This window comes from Pelophylax lessonae (assembly GCF_965119305.1).
Source record: "Pelophylax lessonae genome assembly, chromosome: 2".
NCBI classification, from domain to species: domain Eukaryota; kingdom Metazoa; phylum Chordata; class Amphibia; order Anura; family Ranidae; genus Pelophylax; species Pelophylax lessonae.
In genome coordinates this window covers 632827010-632853104 of record NC_138769.1, presented here as the reverse complement: position 1 = coordinate 632853104, position 26095 = coordinate 632827010, and the positions used below count along the sequence as shown (strand labels likewise).

At 43.8% G+C, this 26095-nt stretch overlaps 1 protein-coding gene across 3 annotated transcripts in view; it reads right to left on the bottom strand.

Annotated features, from left to right (window-relative positions):
* MTUS2 (microtubule associated scaffold protein 2) overlaps positions 1-26095 on the bottom strand; it is a 991417-nt gene that overhangs the window by 130856 nt on the left and 834466 nt on the right. The window lies entirely within an intron of this gene.

Genomic DNA, 26095 nt, shown 5'->3' with positions numbered 1-26095 from the left:
AAAAAAAAAAAGAGATTTCTTTGGATTTAGTGTCTGGGGGTCTAAAAAAGTGTACCTGTGAAGTTTCAGCTCTGTAGCATGTCCAGAACCAGAAAAAAAAGATAATTTTTCTTAGAATTTTTAGTAGAGCAGGGATGTGGCTCCGCTCCTTTCACACCTGGGCGTTTTTGTTGCAGGCGTTTATTGGGCATTTTTTGGGCGTCTTTGGAGGCAGGCATGACATCTGAACTTCTGTGTAGGGGTATATATACACACACACACATATATGTATATATACACATACACACATATAGGTTTTAAAAGGAGCGGAACCCTATCCATGCGCTAATTAAATAATTTGCAGGGATGGGGTTCCGCTCCTTTCACACCTATATGTGTGTATGTGCATATATATATATGTGTGTGTGTGTGTGTGTGTGTGTGTGTGTGTGTGTGTGTATATATATACCCCTATACAGAAGTTCAGATGTCATGCCTGCCTCCAAAGACGCCCAAAAAATGCTCAATAAACGCCTGAAAAAACACACCTGGGCGTTTTTGTTGCAGGCGTTTATTGGGCATTTTTTGGGCGTCTTTGGAGGCAGGCATGACATCTGAACTTCTGTATAGGGGTATATATGCACACACACACACATTATATATATATATATATATATATATATATATACACATACACACATATAGGTGTGAAAGGAGCGGAACCCTATCCCTGCAAATTATTTAATTAGCGCATGGATAGGGTTCCGCTCCTTTTACACCTATATGTGTGTATATATACATATAAAAAATGCCCAATAAACGCCTGCAACAAAAACGCCCAGGTGTGTTTTTTCAGGCGTTTATTGGGCATTTTTTGGGCGTCTTTGGAGGCAGACATGACATCTGAACTTCTGTGTAGGGGTATATATACACACACACACACACACACATATATGTATATATACACATACACACATATAGGTGTGAAAGGAGCGGAACCCTATCCCTGCAAATCATTTAATTAGCGCATGGATAGGGTTCCGCTCCTTTTACACCTATATGTGTGTATATATACATATATGTGTGTGTGTATATACCCCTACACAGAAGTTCAGATGTCATGCCTGCCTCCAAAGACGCCCAAAAAATGCCCAATAAACGCCTGCAACAAAAACGCCCAGGTGTGTTTTTTCAGGCGTTTATTGGGCATTTTTTGGGCGTCTTTGGAGGCAGACATGACATCTGAACTTCTGTGTAGGGGTATATATACACACACACACACACACACATATATATGTATATATACACATACACACATATAGGTGTGAAAGGAGCGGAACCATATCCCTGCAAATTATTTAACTAGCGCATGGATAGGGTTCCGCTCCTTTTAAAACCTATATGTGTGTATGTGTATATATACACATATATGTGTGTGTGTATATATACCCCTACACAGAAGTTCAAATGTCATGCCTGCCTCCAAAGACGTCCACAAAAAAGCCCAATTAAAGCCTGAAACAAAAACGCCCAGGTGTGAAAGGAGCGGAGCCACAACCCTGCTCTATTAATAATTCTAAGACAAATGATCTTTTTCTTCTGGTGGTCACCCTGACATGGATGAGTTCGGTCACCCTGGCATAGTAGTCAGAGTCAGTTCACCCTAAACTACACTACGGTCACCCTGACACCTAACACTTTCCCTACAGAAACTAGATTTTTGAATCTAACTATAGTGGTATATAGTACCCTAACCACACTAGATATCCCTTTCCTCACACTAATAATTGCTAAATGACACTTTTGAAGCAGGAGTAACAGAACTGCTTCCACTCTCTTCCACAGCCCCTGTATTACAGTGCTAGAGATATGGCGGGGCTATGTTATATACTGGGGGGCGTATTCACTACTGATTGGCCTCTGGACCCCCTAGTCACTCCAATCACATTCCTAGCATCCTCCTGCCCCCTCAATTGGCTTTTCCTGACGTTTCTGGTCCAATCACTGGCTTTTAAAGCCCAGTTCCTGTCCCATTGCATTTTGGGCGGTACTGGTTGCCGAATTCCAAACTTTTACCGCAAATAGTTCAGAATTCGGCCGAATTTTCGAACAGCCAATGTTGGGGTCGAACCGATGGTCGACCCGAACCGTTCGATCATCCCTAGTGACAACTGTCCTATGCTGGCTATACACTAGAAGAACAATCAGCCGAAATTTGGTGATTTGGACAGTTCGTTCGGTTGTGATGTTTTTGAACCAAAAAAAACGAGGGACAAGTTTGGAAATTTTCTGCTGAACGAATGATAAATTGAAGGTATTTAATGTGTTTCTCATCCAAACTCTTAGCACTAGGTATATGTGACAAAATAAACAAAGAACTGATTCATATAGTGCCGGTTCACACTTCTGCGATGCGGGAACGCTGCGAATATGCGGCGTGTTTCCGCATCGCATCCACACCCCTGGCAGTTCCCACTGCCATATGCGATACGCTGGGGGTGTCAATTAAAAGTTAACGACACCTCCAGTTGAGATCGCATATCGCAGTGCGATCTGCAAGTTCGCACAGAATCGGATCGGCTAGTGTGAACCACCATGTGAACCGATTCTGCTGCTGATAAAAAAAAAGGGACTTATGGAAAAAAAAAAAAAAAAAAGGGTCCTGTGCGTGTTTAGTGCAATTGCGGTGCAAATTCAGCCATACAAACTGTATGGCTGAAATTCGCACCACACAGAGATCTCATGTAATTTAGGAGCAGTGCGCTCCGAATTACATGCGATCTCTGTGATCGCACTAATGTGAACCGGCCCTTATGTCCATTGAAGGATGGCACGATCGTCTGCTCTCACGGCCGAGTGTTCGTTTTTTGAAAATGAGTTGGAACAATTTTTTAGTATAATGTATGGCCAGCATATAGTAAATTTAAACTGCTAAATACCTTTTCTCATCAGCAGTATAAATCAGTCGTGTGACTTCTATCAGCGTCTGGCAAAGCACTGGTTAAAGCTTGTAGGAGAAGCTTCCATTCTCCTCTGACTGTCCTATGGGGCTGCATGACCCATGGCCCTCTGTCTGGACAGTGCTGACTGGCCCTGTGCTGATCACATGCTCTCCCCCCCCCCCAAAAAAAAAACAAAAAAACATTCGTGCTTTACTGCATATACAAACTGATTTTACTGTTGTGATTTTAATAATACTTTAAGAAGAATACAGTCAGAATTCGCGAGGGCTGGGCAAATACTTATGCTCTTCATCTAATTTTTTTTTAAGTGGAATTCCTAAATAGTCTTAAAACTGTCCCCTCCCTCTTCCCAACACCTAGGCTAATTACAGGCAGTGCCAGGACAAGGTCATCCAGCGCCCAGGGCAAAGATGCCAAGCTGCGCTCCCCCCTTCCCTTAGGGTTAGAGTCAAGTTGCCCTTATCCCTGCAATAAACCATAGCGCTTAGGGCAGCTGTCCCTCCTGCCCACCCCTTGTTCCGGGTAAGAAAGAAGTAAACAATTACCTATTTTCTGGTTATTCTGGTCTGGCCAGGTGATCTGGCTCCCCCGAGTCAGCCAGCACGCTTCTGGGTAGAGGAGGGAGTGCCGACAATGGATGGGCCACTAAAGCCTACTTTACCAGCTGTTGTCGGAGTGGTCTCTCCTCTCCCCTGCAGCCGCAACTGGCTGACACAGGATTGTGTAACCGGACTGAAGCGGGTTTAAAAAAGGTGAGTATATACATCTCTCTTACTCAGAAGGACTGTTTTAGGACTAGTTAGTTGAATTCCACTTTAAAGTTTATCCATAGGCAGTTTTTTTGGATACAGTAGAGAAGGGTTATATTTGCTGCCTTTTATTTAGGAGCAACTAGGGAAAATGAGAGAATGCTTAACCCTTTCCTGCATTATCCAAAACCAAAAACGAAAAAAAAAAAAAAGTTTTATCATTTTTTACTGGTTCAATGTATCAATATGTGACATTCAACCATCATTGCATAAGGTGTAATAACAGAGATAATATGTGTGCCTTACAGCTAATACAAGCAGTGCCCTCAGGGTAAGTATTCCACAGTCAGGTTCTGTCCTGCCACCACTATCTATCACAAAAGATTAATAAAAGCTGGGTAAAAAAGTCATCCTCTTACAGGGTATTAAAAAATTGGAGCAGCAATACCCTGTGAAAACAGAAGCCCTGTTTGAGGGGTGCTGAAACCTAAACGGTCTGATTTCCCCAAATCTCTCTGAGACCCTGGAAGAGACGGAATCTGCCTCCGCTCGCCCATTTATTATTGCTGTGACACTTTTTTCTTTCTTTGCTGAAGAGTGACATCAGATGTTATTAAACCTGTTTTGCACAGAGTTACTATTTAGAAATAAGAAGTGATCACAAAGTACTGAATATGAAGTGCGGCTTCTTAAGGAACTGTGGTCACATCAATTATATCAAAATGTCCTACAAATGGAAGACAAATTGATCTGCCTAGGACAGTTTATGACATTCCAAGTCAAACGCAATGTAAAGTGAAGTGCACCATCACTTATTCCTGCTGTAATGTTTTGCAGAATCTATATACTAACACATAGGCAACGAGAGTGATTACGAGAGTGATTACATTTAAAAAAAGGCAAATATAAAAAAGATGCAAAGTTTATTTTTTGTCTTGTATCTGTGGAGATAAAAGAAGCTCATCGGATCAAAGATGCCAGTGGCGTAATATACCACTAATAGATCATCACCAGTGGAAAAGAACACTCAAAAACCAATAATATCCCAAAAGGACCATTAGCGGCAAACTAATGAAGGGCCATACTTTGTGAGCAATGCAGAATCTTCCTCCACTCCATTAATCTTGCATTACACATATTATAGGACATTATGCTGCAATAGGTATTATTTTTTAAATAATATACAGTAAACCCCCCTCCATTGCGGGGGTTACGTTCCGGACCCAGCCGCGAAAAGTGAAAATCCGCGAAATAGAAAAACCCTATTAAAATGCATTGTAGGCATGTTTTTTTTACTGTCACTGTACGTGTAAAAGCATTTTAAGGTCTTTAAACACACTTTTAAAACAATAGAAACTCATTTAAACACAAAAAAGATACTGAGAGACATAGCAAGAGCTATGGAAAACACAAAAATATTTCATTTTTAATGATTTATATAGTAAAATAACATTACAAAAAAAAAAAACGCAATATACCGGGACCGCAAAAACTGAACCGCGATGGAGCAGGGGTTTACTGTATACTGTATATTTATGTTATATGATTTAGACTCTGTCTAATAGATACATTTTCTCAGCAGAAGTTTCTCTGAATTATTGTGCCACATCCCTGTGTTCAAAGTCAGCAAAAGAAAAATTCCCCTAAGGGTTTGGGACTTTAGAGGCACTTGATATAAGTACAAAAAAAGTATATTGTATAAAAATGACACGTTTTATTAATACAAGATTAAAAACAGCAAACAAGTACAAAAAGTATTTTATACAGCAAACAATTGACCATATTGTGTCAATGCACAGGAAGATGACAGTGTAATGTAGCATTACAATATCCAACACGGTTCAAAGCTATTTATGCTTCTTCTTCAGGGGTATACATTTTTGTTACGTTCAGTCTATCATCTGTGTTAATGCCCAATTTATGTTTGCACATAGAAAATAAAAACACCTGTCTCAGGTCCCATTGCCAGGTCCGGGCCGCATCAAAAATTCAATCTGATAGCTGTTGGTAACCCCCTAGGATGAAGGAGGGTCTTGTTGCCCACGGCCTGAGGAGACATTGGCGACTGAAGCCCACGCAGCAACAAGGAGCCCTTTGTTCACAGAAAACTCCACAACTCAAAAGGTGACCAAACACCAGCTATGGCGAGGTGGGCTCTATGTTAATGCCAATTGCGATTATTCCATTGCAGGCACACTTTTGTCAAAATATTGCTTCTGGACCATTTCTCTACTTTACCTCTGCTTCAGTATTGGCCAATGTCACAAGCTCCAGCTGCTTCATTTTTAGTATAATCCTGCTCTTTCACAATCTGTACAGCTACATATGCTGCAACCAGCTCTGTCAGTGACTTCAATACCACTAATATATTTTATTTTAATCATTCACTGTTTTAAAGTGGAGTTCCACCCAAAAGTGGAACCTCCGCTTATCTGTCCCCCCCCCCTCTCGTGTCACATGGTGGGGGGGGGGGGGTGTAGGAGCGGGTACCTGTTTTTTGACAGGTACCCTGTCCCCACTTCCGTCAGACCTCACCGCAGCGAGGTACGTCAGAAGTTCGTCCCCCTCCTCCTCCCTCCACCTTCCCCTGCTGTCAGGCCAGTAAAAGAGCGCAGCGCGCTTCACGCATGTGCAGTAAGGACCCGGCCGTGAAGCTGCAAGGCTTCACTGCCGAGTTCCCTTACAGGCAATGGCGACGGCAGCACCTGACAGTCGATGGAAACATCGGCTGTGGTGCCGACATCGCTGGATTCCAGGACAGGTAAGTGTCCTAATATTAAAAGTCAGCAGCTACAGTATTTGTAGCAGCTGACTGTGAACTTTTGTAGGGGGAGGCCGGAACACCGCTTTAAGGTAGATAAGATTTGGGCAGACACATGTGCTGTGCCTGGGCTGCGTCCTTCCACCCTGGTCTCTGTAAGCCCTTCACTGTTGTACAATGTATTGGTTTTAAGGATAGCCGAGCTGGTGTCAGTTATTGGGGAACATGTATTCCCTGATCATCTCTTAAGATTAAACGTGGAAGCATAGCTCCAAACAGTCCCTGATTTCAAAGGACTGTACCTGATTTGGAACAAAGTTCCTCTTTCCTCCTCATTTGCCCCTTATTTTGGTCTGATCTATATACAGTATCTCACAAAAATGAGTACACTCCTCACATTTTTGTACATATATTATTATATCTTTTCATGTGACAACGCTGAAGAAATAACACATTGCTACAATGTCATGGCAAAGAACTCTCTGAGTATCTGAAAAAAAGAATTGTTGCTCTACAAAAAGATGGCCTAGGCTATAAGAAGATTGCCAAGATCCTGAAACTGAGCTGCAGCACGGTGACCAAGACTATACAGCGGTTTAACAGGACCGGTTCCACTCAGAACAGGGCTCCCATGGTCGACCAAAGAAGTTGAGTGCACATGCTCAGCATCATAACCAGAGGTTGTCTTTGGGCAATAAACATGTGTGTCTTGCCTACAATTAAAGCATGGAGGTGGGAGTGTCATGGTCTGGGGCTGCATGAGTGCTGCCTGCATTGGAGAGCTACAGTTCATTGAGGGAACCATGAATGCCAACATGTACTGTGACATACGGAAGCAGAGCATGATCCCCTCCCTTCGGGGACTGGGCCAAAGGGCAGTATTCTAACATGATTCTGACCCCAAACACACCTCCAAGACGTCCACTATCTTGCTAAAGAAGCTGAGGGTAAAGGTGATGGACTGGCCAAGCATGTCTCCAGACCTAAAACCTATTGAGCATCTGTGGGACATCCTTAAATGGAAGGTGGAGGAGCGCAAGGTCTCCACCAGCTCCGTGATTTCATCATGGGGAAGTGAAGGAGGACTCCAGTGGCAACCTGTGAAGCTCTGGTGAACTCCATGCCCAAGAGGGTTAAGGCAGTGCTGGAAAATAATGGTGGCCACACAAAATATTGACACTTTGGGCCCAATTTGGACGTTTTAACTTAGGGGTGTACTCACTTTTGTTGCCAGCAGTTTAGACATTAATGGCTGTGTGTGGAGTTATTTTGAGGGGACAGCAAATTTACAGTTATACAAGCTGTACACTCACTACTTTACATTGTAGCAAAGAGCCATTTCTTCAGTGTTGTCACATGAAAAGATATAATAAAATATTTACAAAATGTGAGAGGTGTACTCACTTTTGTGAGATACTGTAGTTGTATATAAAATGCACTGTCAGTGTCCCAGAAGACTGCAGGGGGGAGGGAGGGAGGAGATCTTCTGTTCCTGAGCGAACGGAAGTGGGAGCAGGTACCTGTCAAAAATTTCCCCTTTTGGGTGGAATTCTGCTTTAAGAAGGTAAATAGCTACTCTGCCCCTGGCACATGAGTGTGGTTATGGAACATCATAAGCATCACTTTAAATGGTAGGGTGCAAAACCTTGGTGCTATAAAATATTGTACATACTGAAATAACAATGTCATGTTTCACAAGCGGGCCTTTGCTAAGGGTTGACATAATGTAACTTTGGTTTAAAAAAAAAAAATGGCATAACATATAGTATTGCTCCACAGGCCTTTTTATAATAAAGTGTTAATAAAAATGACCTTTTTAGTTTAATTGTGACTGACTCATTGCTGTACCCAGCAGCATTGTGACTGACTATAGCACTAAGAGCACTAAGGCTCTATTCACACTTGTGCGACTTGTCATGCAACTTTGGATGTTAAAGTCGCATGACAAGTCACATACCAAGTTTTTCAATGACAACCATTCAAATATGTGCGATTTAAAGTTGCAGCGACTTTAAAAGGGTTCCTGCACATGTTATGCATGCAACAATTGTGATACAGTTGGTCAAAATCACATCCAAGTTGCACCCATCCAAAGTTGCACTCCAAAGTTACACTACTTTGGAGTCCTACAAGTGTGAATAGAGTCTAAGTCAGGCTTCAGGAGTTAAATGGCCTAAACCTACTTTTTCAAAACTGCACAGTTTTTTTTTTTTTTTTATCTACAGACACCCCCTACCTGCATACCTTTGCTGAAGGTGAACTATGCCTTTAGGCTGGGTTCAGACAGATGGGAATTGGATGCCGGTTTCTCCAGGTCTCAATGGAGCTGGTTCACAGCTCCGTGTGGACCAAAGAATGGTCCTGTGTGTCTTTGGCTCTGCTTCAGGTCCAAATTCAGGCTCCTAAAATGGTGAACAGGGACGCACCTGACCCCCTGCTGTGAGCCGCATTGCAGCAAATGTGAACCCAGCCTTAAGCTGTAAAGGCAGCTGGATGAGGATGAACACATATTGTGGATGTCAGGCTGGCCATAGACAGAGCAAATTTATTTCCTGCAACCACGGCTTGATTCTCCGATAAACACAGAAGCCAAGCCATTGTGTTATCCTGGCGGGAGAACACAATGATTATTACTAGCAGCTATAACTGCAGCAATGATTATTACTAGCAGCTATAACTGCAGCAATGATTATTACTAGCAGTTATAACTGCTAGCAATAATCTCATGTAATATTCGGCAGGCTGGTTGTACCTAAGTTGATTGATCAACTTGGGTACATTTAGCCTGCCCATACAATGGTTCAAATCTCTGACAGTTCCTGCTGATTCAAACTGTCTATAGCCAGCTTTATGCTTTACTTCATAGTGTGGCAAAAATCATCACCTCTGTCCATAGGCGTGCGCACAGGGTGTGCCTGGGCACACCCTAATCACCCCTTGTGGTACAGATTCCCCCTGTTTAGACGCCTGATATTTCACCAAAGCTCCCTAACTGTGCTAACAAAAAAAAAAAAATTGTAAAAAAGAATAAAAAATAACCATAGAACTACAGACACTGATCTCTGCCCTACTGACACCATCAGTATATACACAGGGATATGTGTTTGGGCTTTGGGGTGCACACCCTAATGCAATAGGCTGCGCACACCTATGCCTCTGTCAAATTTGGCCGTCTGTACCTCTATCGAATGTGATCCATTCACGCTAGACTCATGGTTGCAACGTGGTATTCCCATTTAAAACCCTCATTCAGCTGGCGGAAAAAAATAAAAACCACAGGTATTCAGGATCGCCTGTATTACCTTGAAAATGCCTGCCAGCCACACCTGCACCACCCTCTAAAAAGCAATTCTGCGAATCACTATTCAGAGACCAACGCGGGTATGAACAAGTACTTAATAGTGCACACAAACAATGGAAGCAAATTCATATATAATAAAAGAGGAAACTGTAATAAAACACTGAGGGCATGATATTAAAGCATTGAATGGACCAAACCCTGCAGGTCCATGTGCTTTGGATTACAGGGAATGATTATTCCCACATGAATGTCACATTCACTGTTTTATTACTTTGCCCATAACAAAACTGGTAAATTGAGAAATCATGAAAAAAGATTTCTACAAAATGTATTCTAAACACCAGATGTGTGCAGGGGCATCTATTACTGCACTGTATACAGTATGTTGTTGTAGTAGTGTTATTGTAGGTAGGTGTTTTATTTTTTCTATATTTAAAGGGAAAGTCCAGGATCAGTCTAACTCTAACTAAGCTTAAACCTGTTCCAGCCCCTTTCTAAATTCTATTCTAACTACCTTGTAAAAGGAAGCTGCTTATACATACCTATTCTAAGCATGCTCTCTTCCAGTCACATGATCAGCTGTCAGTGGTGACTTCGGTGTAGAGGAGGGACAGCTGACAACAGATGCCTCATAGTACCCTTAGGCTGGCCATACACTATACAATTTTCTTATTCAATTTCCTTTAGATTTACCTTAAACTATGTAGTGCAAGGGCCTGCCTGACTGCATACAAATTGAAAGTGTTTAGGTTTGACCCTATATTACATGGTTTTGGTAAATCTAAAGGAAAGTTGAACAAGAAAATTGTATAGTGTATGGCCAGCCTTAGGGTGACGTCATTGCTCAGACATTGCAGCCATTGTCCCCTGAAGTTAAACGCTAGGGAGATCACGTGACCGGATCATAGGTAAGTATATGCATTTTTTTCTCTTTAATAGGTAAGTATATGCATCTTCCTTCTACAGAGTAGTTAGAATAGGAGTTAGAAAGGGGGTGGGAGCAGTTTTAGGTTCAGTAAGATCAATCCTGGACATCCACTTTAAAGTGGTTCTAAAGTCATAAGATTTTTTTCCTTTATGCATTCCTTGCATTAGGGTAGAAAATGTCCCAGTAGCAGTATCCCCCCCTCCTCAAATACTTACCCGAGTCCTCACTCAATCGATTGCCAGTCTGTAGCAGCTCTCTCCTCTCTTCCTGCTTTCACAGGACACAGAGGCAGCAATGGGAGCCATTGGCTCCTGCTGCTGTCCATCAAACCTTATGAGCGGGGGGCAAGGCCAAGCTGCATTGTGTGTGTCTATGGATGAGCGAGCCCATACGCCTGTCCCTATAGCAAGCGGCTTGCTATGGGGGCAGACATGGAAAAGGAGGATCAGAGAGTGCTGGCGGGGGACCTCGAAGAAGGGGTTTGGGGTCGCTCTGTGCAATACCAGGTAAGTATAACATACTATTTAATGGAAAAAAATATCTTAAGTTACATTGCACAAGTTCACTTTAAGTTACATTACATTTATTCTTACTTGTTTTCAGTTTTGCTTTTTTTTTTTGCTCTGTTGCTTTCAATGTGTAGCATATGCAGGTGGTGACAAATTATAGAATTTATAAAGGCAATTATAGAAATGGGGCACCCCCGCTTATTCACGCTGAATGACACTCCAACTTACTTTGCTGACAGACTTTGGCAGTACAGCACATGGCAACATGTTATCATGCATTGCTGTTTGCTGTCAAAAATGCTGCATGAACCTTTTTTGGTGTCTAATGCACCATAGTGGTGTAAATGGGCCCTAAAGGATTTTAACAAGGACACTAGAATGCCCTATCCTAATAAATGATATGATGATTTATGGATCAAAAGCAAGTAATGCTAAAATCCTTGCAGGGTGTATTATTAGGTGGGTGGGTTTTTACTTTCTCCCCTGGATATTACATTGAATCTAGCAGGTGTGCAGGCAGACGACTTGAAGATTCTTGCATTTCAAGAAATTCCAGACAAGCATAAACTGGTCAGACATCTCACCCTTATTTATTACTTTACCCATTCCAAGCTCAGTTCCTTCATATGGGCCACATGTTAAAGAAACATAGTAACTCCTAGCTGAGTGCCCCAAGCCTGTCCTAGGGTCCCATCAGCAGCAGATCCCTGGTGAATATTCATACAGATAGATAAATTGCATTTCTGAGAAACTACTTACATCACCTGTGTATATGAATGTAGGGGGAGATAGACTTACTTAACCACTTTACTACCGCTTACGGGAATACTACTGCGGCAGAGTGGCTCGTTCCCGTCCAGTCACGTAGTATTAACGTGACTGGACTCCTCCCCTTCTGGGCGGCGCTTGCGCGCCGCCGGAGGCTCGCTCCCGCTGTTTTCATTCACAGCGGGAGTCGGGCCAGGGGAGGAGCAGCGGCGATCGCCGCTGCTCTTACCCGATCGTCGGGGATCGAGTCTGGAGATCCGCCCGCTGTGTGTAAACACAGCGGGCGGATCTCCATAGTGACAGGGAGTGACAGATCGGACTGTTCAGCATAGCTGGACATCCGATCTGTCCATGAATCACATAGTCCCCTCCCCCCCTACACGTCAGTAAGCACCAGGCATACATTAACCCCTCCCTCTCCAATAAAATTAACCCCTTCCCTGCCAGTGTCATTTTTACAGTAACAGTGCATATATATAGCACTGATTACTGCAGTAATGTCACTGGTACCCCCAAAAGTGTCAAAAATGTCAGTCAGGGGTCCGGTCTGTCCGCCGCAATGTCGCAGTCCCGCAAAAAAAAATCGCAGATCGCCGCCATTACGCGTTAAAAAAAAAACACCAAAAATGACAGAAATCTTTCCCTTTGTTAGTAAACGCAATAACTTTTGCGCAAACCAATCAAAATACGCTTATTGCGATTTTTTTTACCAAACATATGTAGCATAAAACAAATTGGCAAAAAACTTTTAAAAAAATTGGTTTTTACATCTTTTTTGGGGGGAATTTCATATAAAAAAATGTGAAAAATATTGTTATTTTTTCAAAATAAACGCTCTTTTTTTGTTTATAGCGCAAAAAGTAAAAATCGCACAGGTGATCAAATACCACCAAAAGAAAGCTCTGTTTGTGGGAGAAAAAGGACGTAAATTTCGTTTGGGTACGGCGTCGCACGACCGCGCAATTGTCAGTTGAAGTCGCACAGCGCCAAATCGCAAAAAGTGGCCTGGACGGAAGACAGCAAAATCCTCCGGTTGTAAAGTGGTTAAAGTGACCCTGTCAGTCACCTAAAAAGATTCAAATGGAGTTTCACTAAAAACGACAAACAAACACAAGGGCGCACCGGCCTAGTGCATTATCCTTTAACCACTTAAACCCCGGAAGATTTTACCCCCTTCCTGACCAGGGCCTATTTTGCGATTCGGCATTGCGTGATTTTAAAGGACAATTGCGCGGTCGTGTGACGCTGTACCTAAACAAATTTGACGTCCTTTTTTTCCCACAAATAGAGCTTTCGTTTGGTGGTATTTGATCACCTGTGCGATTTTTTGATCATGCGCTATAAACAAAAAAAGAGCGACAATTTTGCAAAAATAACAATATTTTTCACATTTTTTTATATGAAATTCCAAAAAAATAATGTAAAATTCAAAATTTTTTAACATTTTAGGCCAATTTGTTTTATGCTACCTATGTTTGGTAAAAAAAAAAAAAAAAATTGCAAAAAGCGTATTTTGATTGGTTTGCGCATTATTGCGTTTACTAACTAAGGGAAAGATTTTTGTCATTTTTGTTGTTTTTTTTTTTAACGAGTAATGGCGGCGATCTGCGATTTATTTTGCGGGACTGCGACATTGCGGCAGACAGATCGGACCCTTGACTGACATTTTTTACACTTATGCTATACATATGCACTGTTACTGTAAAAATGACACTGGCAGGGAAGGAGTTAACTTTATTTGAGAGGGAGGGGTTAAGTGTGTCCCTAGGGGCGTGTTTCTAACTGTGATTGGATGTGGCTACTGGTGTAAGAACAGAGATCAGCGGTCCTACATAGCAGAACCGTGTGATCTCCATTCTTACACAGGGAAGAATGACAGGCAGCTGTGTTTACATTAGCCGCACTCACTCCCTAGAGCCTAACAGGCTTGCGACGTAGACCTACGTCGCTTTGCCTGTGAGGGGCTGACTGCCGACGTAAATCGTTGTTAGGCAGTCGGCAAGTGGTTAAAAGGTTTATTTAAAATAATAGAATAAAAATACTCACAATAAAAGCATATCAGACAAGATACAAAGTCCTCAGCATCGAGATCGGGAATGAATCGTCCCCCGAAACTGTATAGGATTACGCATTTCGAGGCTGCACCTCTTCTTCAGAGCCTGAAAAGCATGTCTAAGCCTGTGCTTTATATACTAGACAATGACTCTAAGGACCAGATACAATTGGGTAGGGACCCTCCCTCTCCAGGGCGTGTGCATGAGGTCCCCGCCCACAGACACCCATTTCTATTATTTTAAATAAACCTTTTAAAGGATAATGCACTAGGCCGGTGCACCCTTGTGTTTGTTTGTCGTTTTAAGTGGTCCCAGACTACCCTGGTCTTGTAAGGGGCTGCAAGGCCGAAGCTTTAAAGAGTTGCCGTGTCAATAATTCTCGACATCTGCAAGTTTGCAGCCAAGGTGGATAGAGGATTACACCACTCAGAGCGCAGGGGACAGGTGCTTTGCACCAACATTTTACTTTTTTGATTCAAATAAAGTTTGCCTGCCATAAAAGAGGGATTATGGTCACCTTTCCAGCAGCCTGTGTGTGTGTTGGCATTTGATCCATTTCAGCACTACAGCTTCTATCAGGCTCTTCTGCATTTGACATCTCCAGGAGAGTCGCATAGATGCTTATGTCCTCTTTGGTGGTTCCAGATTCCAACCGGATGTCATTACAGGACACAGACGTAATGTAAAGTTTGGAGGATGAAGTTTGTGGCTGGAAAAAACTGCAATTAAAACAGGGTACCTGAACCAAATAGAGTGGATCACTGGAGCAGACTGGACCATATTACATGTATAATATATGCTCTTTCAGCTCAATTAGCAATACACGCGTGTATGACACTCTCCAAATGTAGAAGTTCCACATTCAGGGGTTATGTCTTACATGCATGCACCTGTTTACATCAATGCGGGATAGCATCTGCGTATACTGAAGTACGTCTGTATACAGCCATTCACTTTTATGGGTGGTTGTGGCTCTCCAGGAAAAACACAGAGATTGTATGCTAGAGTAGATTTTAGGATCAAGTTATTAGTGTGCATGAGGCCTTACTTTGAAAAGGCCACTAATGTGCTTCAATGTTTGAAAAAAATTCCTTTACTTATTTTTATCAATGCAGCATGAAGGCCAATACATTTCCATCTGCGTTATGTGGTGCACTGACACCAGGGGTGTACATACAAGGGTCGCAGGGGGTCACAATTGCGACTCACCCCAATGTTCCAGGGGATGCATGCGGCCCCCTATACACCTGGATAGGAGGGGCAGTGTGGGCAGCATATAGAGAAAAATGATCCCAACCAGGAAACCCCTCCTATCCATCTCCTGCTGTTATCAGGCTCCTGTGTACCCCCCCAGCCCCCCTCATCCACCCCAGTGCCTCCAGGTTTCCCCCCCGCTGCGGAGGATGTTTTCAGGATGGACAGCAGGAAAGGGACTGGTAAATATGTAATTTACCAGCCTCTTCCTTGTCTTAATGAATAGAGTCAGTGATCTGTATTGATTTTATAACTGAGGCATAGTAAACTCTGTTTACTATACTTCAGTTTGTGAATGAACAGGAAGCTCTGTACAGAGCGATTCTTGTCCATTCATTCTGTGCAGCTGGGGTTGCAGCGACGGAGATTGAGGGCTGTGTCCTCAATCTCTTTTCTCTGTCTCAAAGGTGGAACATCAGAGGTCTGTTTGACCCCTGATATTTCACCAAAGCCCCCCAACAGGGCTCCTAAAAAATGGTAAAAAATAATTAAAAAAAACAATAAAAAACAATACTGATACCAGTGATGGAGCTGCTAGGGTCGCAAAGGTCGCACTTGTGACTGCCACCATGGAGGGGGGCTCCAGCTGGGGTCAGGGGGGCTCTTTATGTTTTCTTGCACCGGGGGCCCTGAAGGTTCTGGTTACTCCTCTGCCTGAAGGGCAAGTATAATGCCTTTAACTGTACGTGTGCATTGGAGTATCATTCCGAATGAATGTCAATGCACATATGCCGCTCGCTGTTGTGCTCACATAAGGGTGTAAATAGGGCATTTATATTAAGCATGACAGCTCTACCAACAGTGGTGAAGTATCTGTGGTCCTAGAAATCCCAGCGGTGGTGTAACCACTGTACCTGTAGTACCCAAAGCAGTTCTGGACACCACACTAGCATATAATGTCGGAAACTTACTTCTCTGCAGAGTGCAGTGCATACAATAAAGACTAAATGATGCATGAAAAGCGTCTTTTCCCTGCACTCCCACTACATATCATGGCACTTTTGCACTTATTCCCCCTGAATAAAAGCATGTACATTACAGTGCGGGGTGGGGGTGGTTGCAGTATGCACGTAGGGGCCAGGTCCAAAATCTACACTTATGCACCCAACCCATATAGCTAGTTCTTTGTCTTCCAGTATTCTAATACTTCTGTCAATATTCTTCATATGACATGCATTCCCGGCATTTTCTCAGAGGTCACAACCCAGAGCACAAATTGATCACTGTATTCCCTTGTGAGTTCTATAATGAATGCAATGACAGGAACACCATACATCAGGACCTAAAGGTTGCCTATACCTACCGTACCAAATGAAATCTACTGACCTGATTTACTAAGGAGCTCCTATTCCTATTATAAACGAATACAAACTAACCAGAGGATTCCGATAAGCTAATAATGATTTGCGTTTAAATAGGAGCTCCAGTCAGCAGGTGCAAAAACTGGAGCTGCTGACTTATTGTCTGGGTCCGGATTAGCGGCAGGTGACTGCACTGGAGGTGGATCCTCTGTGTCAGTGAGGGATTGGCGTGGACAGTACCAGGGGACCGGTTCTAAGTTACTACCGGTTTTCACCAGAACCCGCCGCAAGGCGGGATGGACATGCTGCGGCGGTAGCAACCAGGTCGTATCCTCCGGTAACGGCTCAACCTCAAAGACAGCTGATTCAGGCGCGGTACAGAAGGACAAGGCAAAGGCAAGGTCAGACGGAGCAAAAGGTCAAGGCAGGCGGCAAGGTTCATAGTCAGGGGCAACAGCAGAAGGTCAGATACACAGGCAGGGAACGATACACCAAAAGCTTTCTCAAGGCACAAAAGGCAACAAGATCTGGCAAGGACAGGAAGGGGAAGTGGGTTTTTATGGGATTTGGACTGATTGGACCAGGCACCAATTAGTGGTGCACTGGCCCTTTAAATTTTAATGCAGCGGCGCGCGCGCGCCCTAGAGAGCGGGGCCGTGCACGCTGGGAGGAGGAAGGAACCCGGCGTGCGCCGGGAGTCTGAGCAGAGAGGACCCGGGGGGTGAGTGCCGCTAATGCGGGGGAACAGCGCTCACGGTCGGGGACGCCGACCGGAGCGCTGCAGCCCACAGGACACCTTGAGTGCTCCGAGGAAGCCACGGGACCCGGAGCACTCGGCGTTACACTTATATTAAACAGACACTTACCTGTCCAAAGGATCCACTGCTGGGCTCATCCGAGGGGGAGCCGGGGACCATCTTCAGCCCGCGGCACCAGCAACTTAACTGTGGGCACCCCACTGCCAAAGCTTGTGGCTTCACAGCCATATGCCTACTGCGCATGCATGAGCCGCGCTTTTCATTGTGAATGGTCCCACAGCCTTCTGGGACCTGTGATGTGTCCCAGAAGACTGCGAGGGGGTCGGGGGGAAGGAGAACTAAACAATCCGAGTGGAAGTGGGTATCTATCAAAACCAGGTACCCCCACCCCAAAGAGATTGCCAAATATCAGAGAGGAGCAAGGGAGGACAGAAATGACAGGGGAGGACTGGGCCAGGGGGCATTTGCCCCCCGGGCTACTCTGATGCCCCGCAAAAAGGCTGCACCGCTTTTGCCACAGACATGCCTAAAGGATTCCTGGTGAAGATAAGTAAAAAGTCCCCACCGCTGACCTACTGAGTGCGACAAGGCAGAGTGAAGGCCTCCCCCCCAACATTGATGGTGTAAACTGTCTGAGCAGAGGCCGGTTCCATGCCCCACTGCAGACTCTCCTCCCCCGGCCAGCCTCGACCGAGCTGTCCCAGCTCCCCTCAACCCCCCCAGGTGGCCAGGTCAGGAACCTGGATTCAGGCAGTGAGTAGAGAGTACCTGGAGCGGAGCTTCAGCCTGGAATGGGGGTTTAGGAGGAAGCCAGGAAGAGAGTGGAGGAGGGCCGAGTCACTGCACCACGGGCCTCTGGTTTGTACTCGCTCCCTGGGCCAAAAGTTGCCAGTCAGCCCCTGAGGGAGGAGGTCTTAAAGCGGAACTTTACCTCTTTGGTGAAGTTCCGCTTCAGGATGACAAATACTTTACTAAACAAGGCACTATAGACTCAATATTATTATTATACAGGATTTATATAGCGCCAACAGTTTGCGCAGCGCTTTACAATATGAGGGAAGACAATACAGTTACAAGACAATTCAATACAGAAGGAATTAGAGGGCCCTGCTCATTAGAAAATAGATTCAGTTCACAAATCTAACACACCAGGATAAGGCTACTCACTGTATTGTCACAAAAGTGACAGGTATTTTCAGCTAAGCCCAATGAGATTTGAAATTACGTGGCTGAAACTGGAATGCCTTAGGCTTGTGTTAAAGCTTTGTGAATTGAGCCTTATGTGCCTAACCCTACAACCGAACCATCCTAACAAGGCTCATAAATTGGCACTCCACGCATTTAGAGTAACAAATGAATGATTGCCAAGCAGATCAATAAAAGTCTAGAAATAAACGGTCAGTAACTAAATAAAAAAGGCAACAATTTATCCCAATGAGTAATATGTGTAATTTCCATAGTTGCTGTAATTTTGTACTTTCGTACCCCCGGGGGTGACTGATGAAGTAATATAATAACTCCTATGATTAGAGATGTCACAATAACAGAGAACCGCTGCTAACCAGCATCAGTCTTCCAACACCAATACAATAGATGATGTGAAACGTGCATTATCCATAGCAATCCGATATCTCTGGACCACCAGTCTAATCAGAGCCAGGGAAATCGCTTCAATGCTCACTTTTCCTGCTGCTCTTTTCTTTGGAAGAAGTCTGTCTTACATTACACCCACAATTACCTCTGCGGGGGATAACACAACATATTTCTGCTATCTCATGCAAACAAAAAACTCGAACATCACACATATGGACCGAGTCCAATAAAACCGGGGGCAGGAGGATTCCTTCCAAGCAGAAATAGAACCACCTACCTACTCAGCTAATCATCTCCGGGGACAGGCCAAGCTTTATAGATTGGGATATATTTAATCATTGATCAGTTCCAAGGACATACACCTAATTCCTCTATGTACAAGTATTTAGAAGTATCCTATAAAGTAATATGTAAGGGTAACCATACATGGTAAAGTCTGATGGTAAAATGTCTGTACAATCTCATTTAAAGTGACCATAAACTTTACATTCTGATCAAACACTCTCCTTTTCGATCCACCATAAACTTATTTCATACAAATGTAATGGATTGTTTGGGTTTGGTCTCCTATTACTGTATACAGTTTTGTTAAAGTGATACTAAAGTCTCGTTTTTTTTGTTTTGTTTTTTTTTTATTGACAAACATGTCATACTTACCTCCTCTGTGCAGTTGGTTTTGCACAGAGCAGCCCTGATCCTCCTCTTCTTGGTTCCCTCTTCGGCGCTCCTGGCTCCTCCCTCCTGCTCCTGGCCCCTCCCTCCTGCTGAGTGCCCCCACAGCAAGCAGCTTTCTATGGGGGCACCCGAGCCGAGTCACAGCTCCCTGTGTCCAATCAGACACAGAACCCTAGCTCAGCCCCGTCACATAGAATGCATGAAGATGAAAAACCTTCTGCCTTTAGAACCACTTGAAATCTAAAGGGGGTTGTACAGCTTGTATAGTGCATGGCCACCTTAAGGGCTTTTTTACACTGACGCATTTTTGCTGCATTTTACTTTGCATTTTGAAAACTCCTGTTTGCAGCATCTCTGGTGCAGTTTTAAAAACCACACCAAAAATGCAAGTCTCCACTGAAATTAACAGAAAATGCACCAAACATGTGGAAAAAACACATGTCCCTATTGAAATGAATAGAAAATGAACACCAAAAATGTGGAAAAAACGCATGTCCCCAATGAAATATATAGAAAATACACCAAAAATGTGGGAAAAACGCATGTCCCGAATGAAATATATAGAAAATACACCAAAAATGTGGGAAAAACGCATGTCCCGAATGAAATATATAGAAAATTCACCAAAAATGTGGAAAAAACGCATGTCCCCAATGAAATATATAGAAAATGCACCAAAAATTTGGAAATAACACATGTCCCCAATGAAATATATAGAAAATACACTAAAAATGTGGAAAAAAACGCATGTCCCCAATGAAATATATAGAAAATACACCAAAAATGTGGGCACAACGCATGTCCCCAATGAAATATATAGAAAATTCACCAAAAATGTGGAAAAAACGCATGTCCCCAATGAAATATATAGAAAATGCACCAAAAATGTGGAAATAACACATGTCCCCAATGAAATATATAGAAAATGCACCAAAAATGTGGTAAAAAATGCATGTCCCCATTGAAAAGAAAATGCTTTAAAAAAACGTGTTGAAAACGCAACAAAAAAGCAGCTGCATTGCGTTTTTTGCGTCACCTGTCCAAGTTTCACAGGTGCCTTCTGGGTAATAGGCACCCAGAATCATAAATGTGGCTAAGATGCATATGCATTTTTTCAGCGGAGAAGTGTGAAAGCAGCCTAAGGACAACCATACAAGTTACAATCTGATTGCACGTGCCCCATACCTGCTTATTTAGGCTCACCATACACCTTACAATCTTTGTACAGATCTACCAAAACTATAAGGCTCTACCTAAGGCTGGCCCTTACACTACATGTTGGCAGATCTAAAGAAGATTTTACAATCAGACTGAAACATGTGTAACATGAGAACAAACTGAAACAATACATTTAGTTTATATCCAATGTGCAGGACTTAGTTGATAGTGGATCTAAAGGAGATCGTACAATCAAATTGCTTCAGGCTGGCCATACACTATAGAATCTCCTTTATCTGATTAGACTTTCATTGTTTAGCAGAGATATAGTTGTAAAGGGAAGATTGTATGGTGTATGGGCAGTCGTCCAGCTGTCATAGTAGAAGAATGAGGCATGATGCACAGACACGATCGGAAGGTAGCAGGGCACACACATACATGTAGAGAGGAGGCCAGGCTGGTAATATAGATCCGGGCACACAAAGCCCCCCGATCACCGGGTACGATGTGACACAGACAGCCCCTCCTCTATACGATGATGACACAGACAATGAAGGAGAAGAGCAGGCAGCAGTACCGTGGTGTGCGCACAGCAGCAGCACTGACCCATCCTGGCAGGCGGCTCCCCGGGAGGAGATCAGACAGCTTCATCCAGAGGATGTCTCCGGTCTCACTCCGGTCTCACTCCGGATCACTCCATACACACAAGCTCCGTCTCCGGGGGAGCACATTGGCGGATGGGAGGGTCCAGCCGTCTTCTACATCACAGCCCAGCAGCTGATCGCTCTCTGTATAATCAGGAGACATTCAGCACTTTCCGAGGATGCTACCATAGTGACGTCACTCCTCTCTGACAATCCCAATCTTCTACAACCCAGGATCTCCTCTCCAGGAGAGATGACATCAATACACGGGGGGGAGAGGAGAGGAGAGGAGGGGAGTGATGTCATCACTGGTGTGTGGAGAGCACTCACTTCATAGAGAATAGCTTTTCCCACACAACAAATATATAGAAAAGTAGCAGAAGATTCCTGTAGAGCACCAGGGTTTCTCCTGAGGTTTCTAGGAAGTTCCATGAGCAATGGGCAATTTCTGCCTCTCCATGGCGTTCTGATCAGACAGATGCTGCATTGGAAAATAAAAGGCTGCAATGCCTGCAGATCAAACACATCACAATGGGACATGGCACGTCCAAAGAAACGCAGGATAAACGCATCCTCTGAGCGGCCAGGTGTACTGCTCCTCTAATGTCAGGAGGGCTTAGCTGACCTACTGTATGTTCCGAAGGCTAATGCCTCGTACACACGCAACGATTATCGGCCGAACGATCGTCCGACTTTTGTCCAGAGTGGTGTTTTGTTGGTTGGAATGTGCCTAGACTGCACACGAATTTTCTCGGCCAACAAAAATCTACTTCAGAAGTGATGTCATGTGCTGGTTTACTTTCCGTGTGTTTTTTCTTCTCTGAGCATGCCTAGTCTTGCTCATCAGATTTTTGTCTGCCGAAATCTGTACTGACTAACGTTGTGTTGACGGCCAACAAAAATTTTATAGCCTGCACCCCAGATTTTTTTTGGCCGAAAAGTCAGAGTCGGTTGTCGGAAGCATCATACTAACAAGCCAAAAATCGGCCGATCGGACGTTGGCTGAAAATTCACGGCCAATTATCGACGCGTGTGTACGGGGCATAAGGCTTCAAAAGCGGGCGATCCCTGAGCATTGCTGAAATTCCACAAATGCCTGTCAAAATCGCAGCGTCCATTATTGTTCACATGTGTTATCATTGCGTTAAAACTGACCTGACATGAACATAGAAACATAGAAAAGTGACAGCAGAAAAAGAGTAGTCTATCAAGTCTGTCCCTTTGTCCAGACAATTCAAATCTGCATATCCTTATCAGGGCTTTCACCAGTAAGCTATTGTATGCAGCATATGCAGATTGCCTGGACTTTGGGGTGCTACAAATAGGCTTCATTAAGTCCTTCTGCCTAATCAAGACCCGGGGAACAATCTTTCCCCGTGCCCCCCCATTTGTCCTCCATTTGGATGCCCAAATTTTGGGACAGAATATCTAGAAGGCCTCATTTTGAGCGAACAACTATCATCTGCTAAGCTGCATACAATATAACCTCTCCTATATTTTTGAAACAACCTGTGCGCTTTTCTTTCATTTTTTAAGCTCCCATCCCATGAGCTTTCTATTGTTGTTTGGGCAGCTTGATGTCCGCTGGTGGTGTCAATCGATGATCTATCTTCTATTGATTTTTAATGTGCTATTTCTGTCTACTAGAACTCCCTGAGGAACACTCTACGAGTTGAAACGCGTAGGGATTACTACTGAGCCCCTCAGCACATGTGGCAGATTTAGAATAACATATTTTTCATGTCTTCTCTACTTATTCAATGTGTGGTGTTTTATACCTCTTTTTGATATTTTAAATTATGGTCTAAATAAAAAAAGGTTTTTATGATATATATATATATATATATATATATATATATATATATATATATATATATTTATGTATATATATATATAGATATATGTTTTTCGGATCATTGGTATCTCAAAGTCCCACCCATGTTTTTTTTTTTTGTATAAACACAAACTGGTGACAGTGCACGCTCCCAGCAAAGTCACCAGTGCGGACTAGAAAGCTCCTGATTAATACTAGCATTTGGGACCTTTCTGATCATAAGACTGCTGTGACAGCTAATCACAGCAGTCACAAGACCCAAATGCCTACCCCCACCTCTTGGCATCTAGAAGTTCTTAAAGGGCCCAGGAGGCTGCGGAAGCATGAAGGGGTTAAAAACACATAAAAAATATATGCCATTAATGCATCTTAACACATTAACTGTGTTAATGGGAATTTACATTTCTTTGCACATCTATATGAGCCCAAAAGCACATCAAGCACAGGCCTCGTTTATACCTGCTTTGCTGTTTGAAGTGTGATCCATGTTCAGATCACTCGTTAGAGAGCAACAGACAGGCATTGAGGAGACGTCTTATCACCTCCTCTCCGCCTGTTAATAACCCCCTAAATACCAGACAACTGCGCCTCAATCACACATGTAGGCGGCTGTAGTACAGCCCCATTCACTTGGATTACATTCAGCAGGCAGCGACAAGGGGTATAATTCCTGCGGCAGCTGCTGCCTCAGCAGAAAGAGGAGGAGCAATTGAGGGTGGTAAAACTGCAGCGTTTTACCACCCCCCAAATCAAAGTGTAAACAAGCCCAAAATAAATTTCCATCAATACAACCCCTAAGGTTTGTTTTACACAGGCTTCAGCTTGTATAAGATCAGTGTGAACAGAAAGCTTTTACAAAGCATTTGCAGAGCTTTCAGCAAGCTCTGTTGAAGCTTTTAAAGCACCCTCCAGCTCTAGTTTGTAAATGTTAAACAAAGACCTTATTGAGAGTGCTGCCACTTTAAACAAGCTGCTAACAGGCTTCAGCACTGCTTAAAGCTTGTTGAAAGCCTGCTGAAGCCTGCTAACAGCTTTTTTAAAGTGACAATCTGCATTCCCATTTGGATTTCCAGACAGGAGTTAAAGGGTGCTTTAAAGGCTTAGAGAAAGCAGCTTGACGAAAGCTTTGCAAAGGCTTGCTGTTCACACTGCTCTTATACAAGCTGAGGCCCGTGCGAAACGGGCCTATATTGATGAAAATGTTTTTCCACTAACTTAAGTAGCTTCCTCCAGTCTAACTTGTGTCAGGGACCTACCCATGCATTGCATGACCTATATCCAATCACAAAGGAATGTGTTAAGGCAGATGCTGATTGTTCAAGGATAAGATGGGAGGTGTAAATGTTTGTAAAAACACAGTTTAATAATTACGTTCATAATCCAGTTGCGACTGTGCTTGGAAGTCTGGGGTGTGTGATAATTGTATGAGTTGAAAGACTGAAGGTGTGAATTGTCAAGCTCCCCGGGGTAGAGATGTGAAAACAGCATTATCTGTTGTGACAGATGTCAAAGTCCTCCACCCTTGTTTACGGATGGATATTCCCTGTCTACTCTCGAGGAGAACTTACTCTCTAAAGGAAATGTGCACTTTGTTGTCTTTGAAAGAGTCCCTTCACATTGAGTTGTGGGAAGACAGAGTCCTGACCTGTAGCATTCACCCTCTGATGCTAGGCTTTCACCTTCTGATGCTGGGCTTTCACCTTCTGATGCTGGACTTTCACCTTCTGATGCTGGGCTTTCACCTTCTGATGCTAGGCTTTCACTCACTGATGCTGGGCTTTCACCTTCTGATGCTGGGCTTTCACTCACTGATGCTGGGCTATCACCTTCTGATGCTGGGCTTTCACCTTCTGATGCTGGGCTTTCACCTTCTGATTCTGGGCTATCACCTTCTGATGCTAGGCTTTCACCTTCTGATGCTAGGCTTTCACCTTCTGATGCTGGGCTTTCACTCACTGATGCTGGGCTTTCACCTTCTGATGCTGGGCTTTCACCTTCTGATGCTAGGCTTTCACTCACTGATGCTGGGCTTTCACCTTCTGATGCTGGGCTTTCACCTTCTGATGCTAGGCTTTCACTCACTGATGCTGGGTTATCACCTTCTGATGCTGGGCTATCACCTTCTGATGCTGGGCTATCACCTTCTGATGCTAGGCTTTCACCTTCTGATGCTGGGCTTTCACCTTCTGATGCTGGGCTATCACCTTCTGATGCTAGGCTTTCACCTTCTGATGCTGGGCTTTCACCTTCTGATGATGGGCTTTCACCTTCTGATGCTGGGCTATCACCTTCTGATGCTGGGCTATCACCTTCTGATGCTAGGCTTTCACCTTCTGATGCTAGGCTTTCACCTTCTGATGCTGGGCTATCACCTTCTGATGCTGGGCTATCACCTTCTGATGCTAGGCTTTCACCTTCTGATGCTGGGCTTTCACCTTCTGATGCTAGGCTTTCACTCACTGATGCTGGGCTTTCACCTTCTGATGCTAGGCTTTCACCTTCTGATGCTGGGCTTTCACCTTCTGATGCTGGGCTATCACCTTCTGATGCTGGGCTTTCACCTTCTGATGCTGGGCTTTCACCTTCTGATGCTTGGCTTTCACCTTCTGATGCTGGGCTTTCACATTCTGATGCTGGGCTTTCACCTTCTGATGCTAGGCTTTCACTCACTGATGCTGGGCTTTCACCTTCTGATGCTGGGCTATCACCTTCTGATGCTGGGCTTTCACCTTCTGATGCTAGGCTTTCACTCACTGATGCTGGGCTTTCACCTTCTGATGCTGGGTTTTCACCTTCTGATGCTGGGCTTTCACCTTCTGATGCTGGGCTTTCACCTTCTGATGCTAGGCTTTCACTCACTGATGCT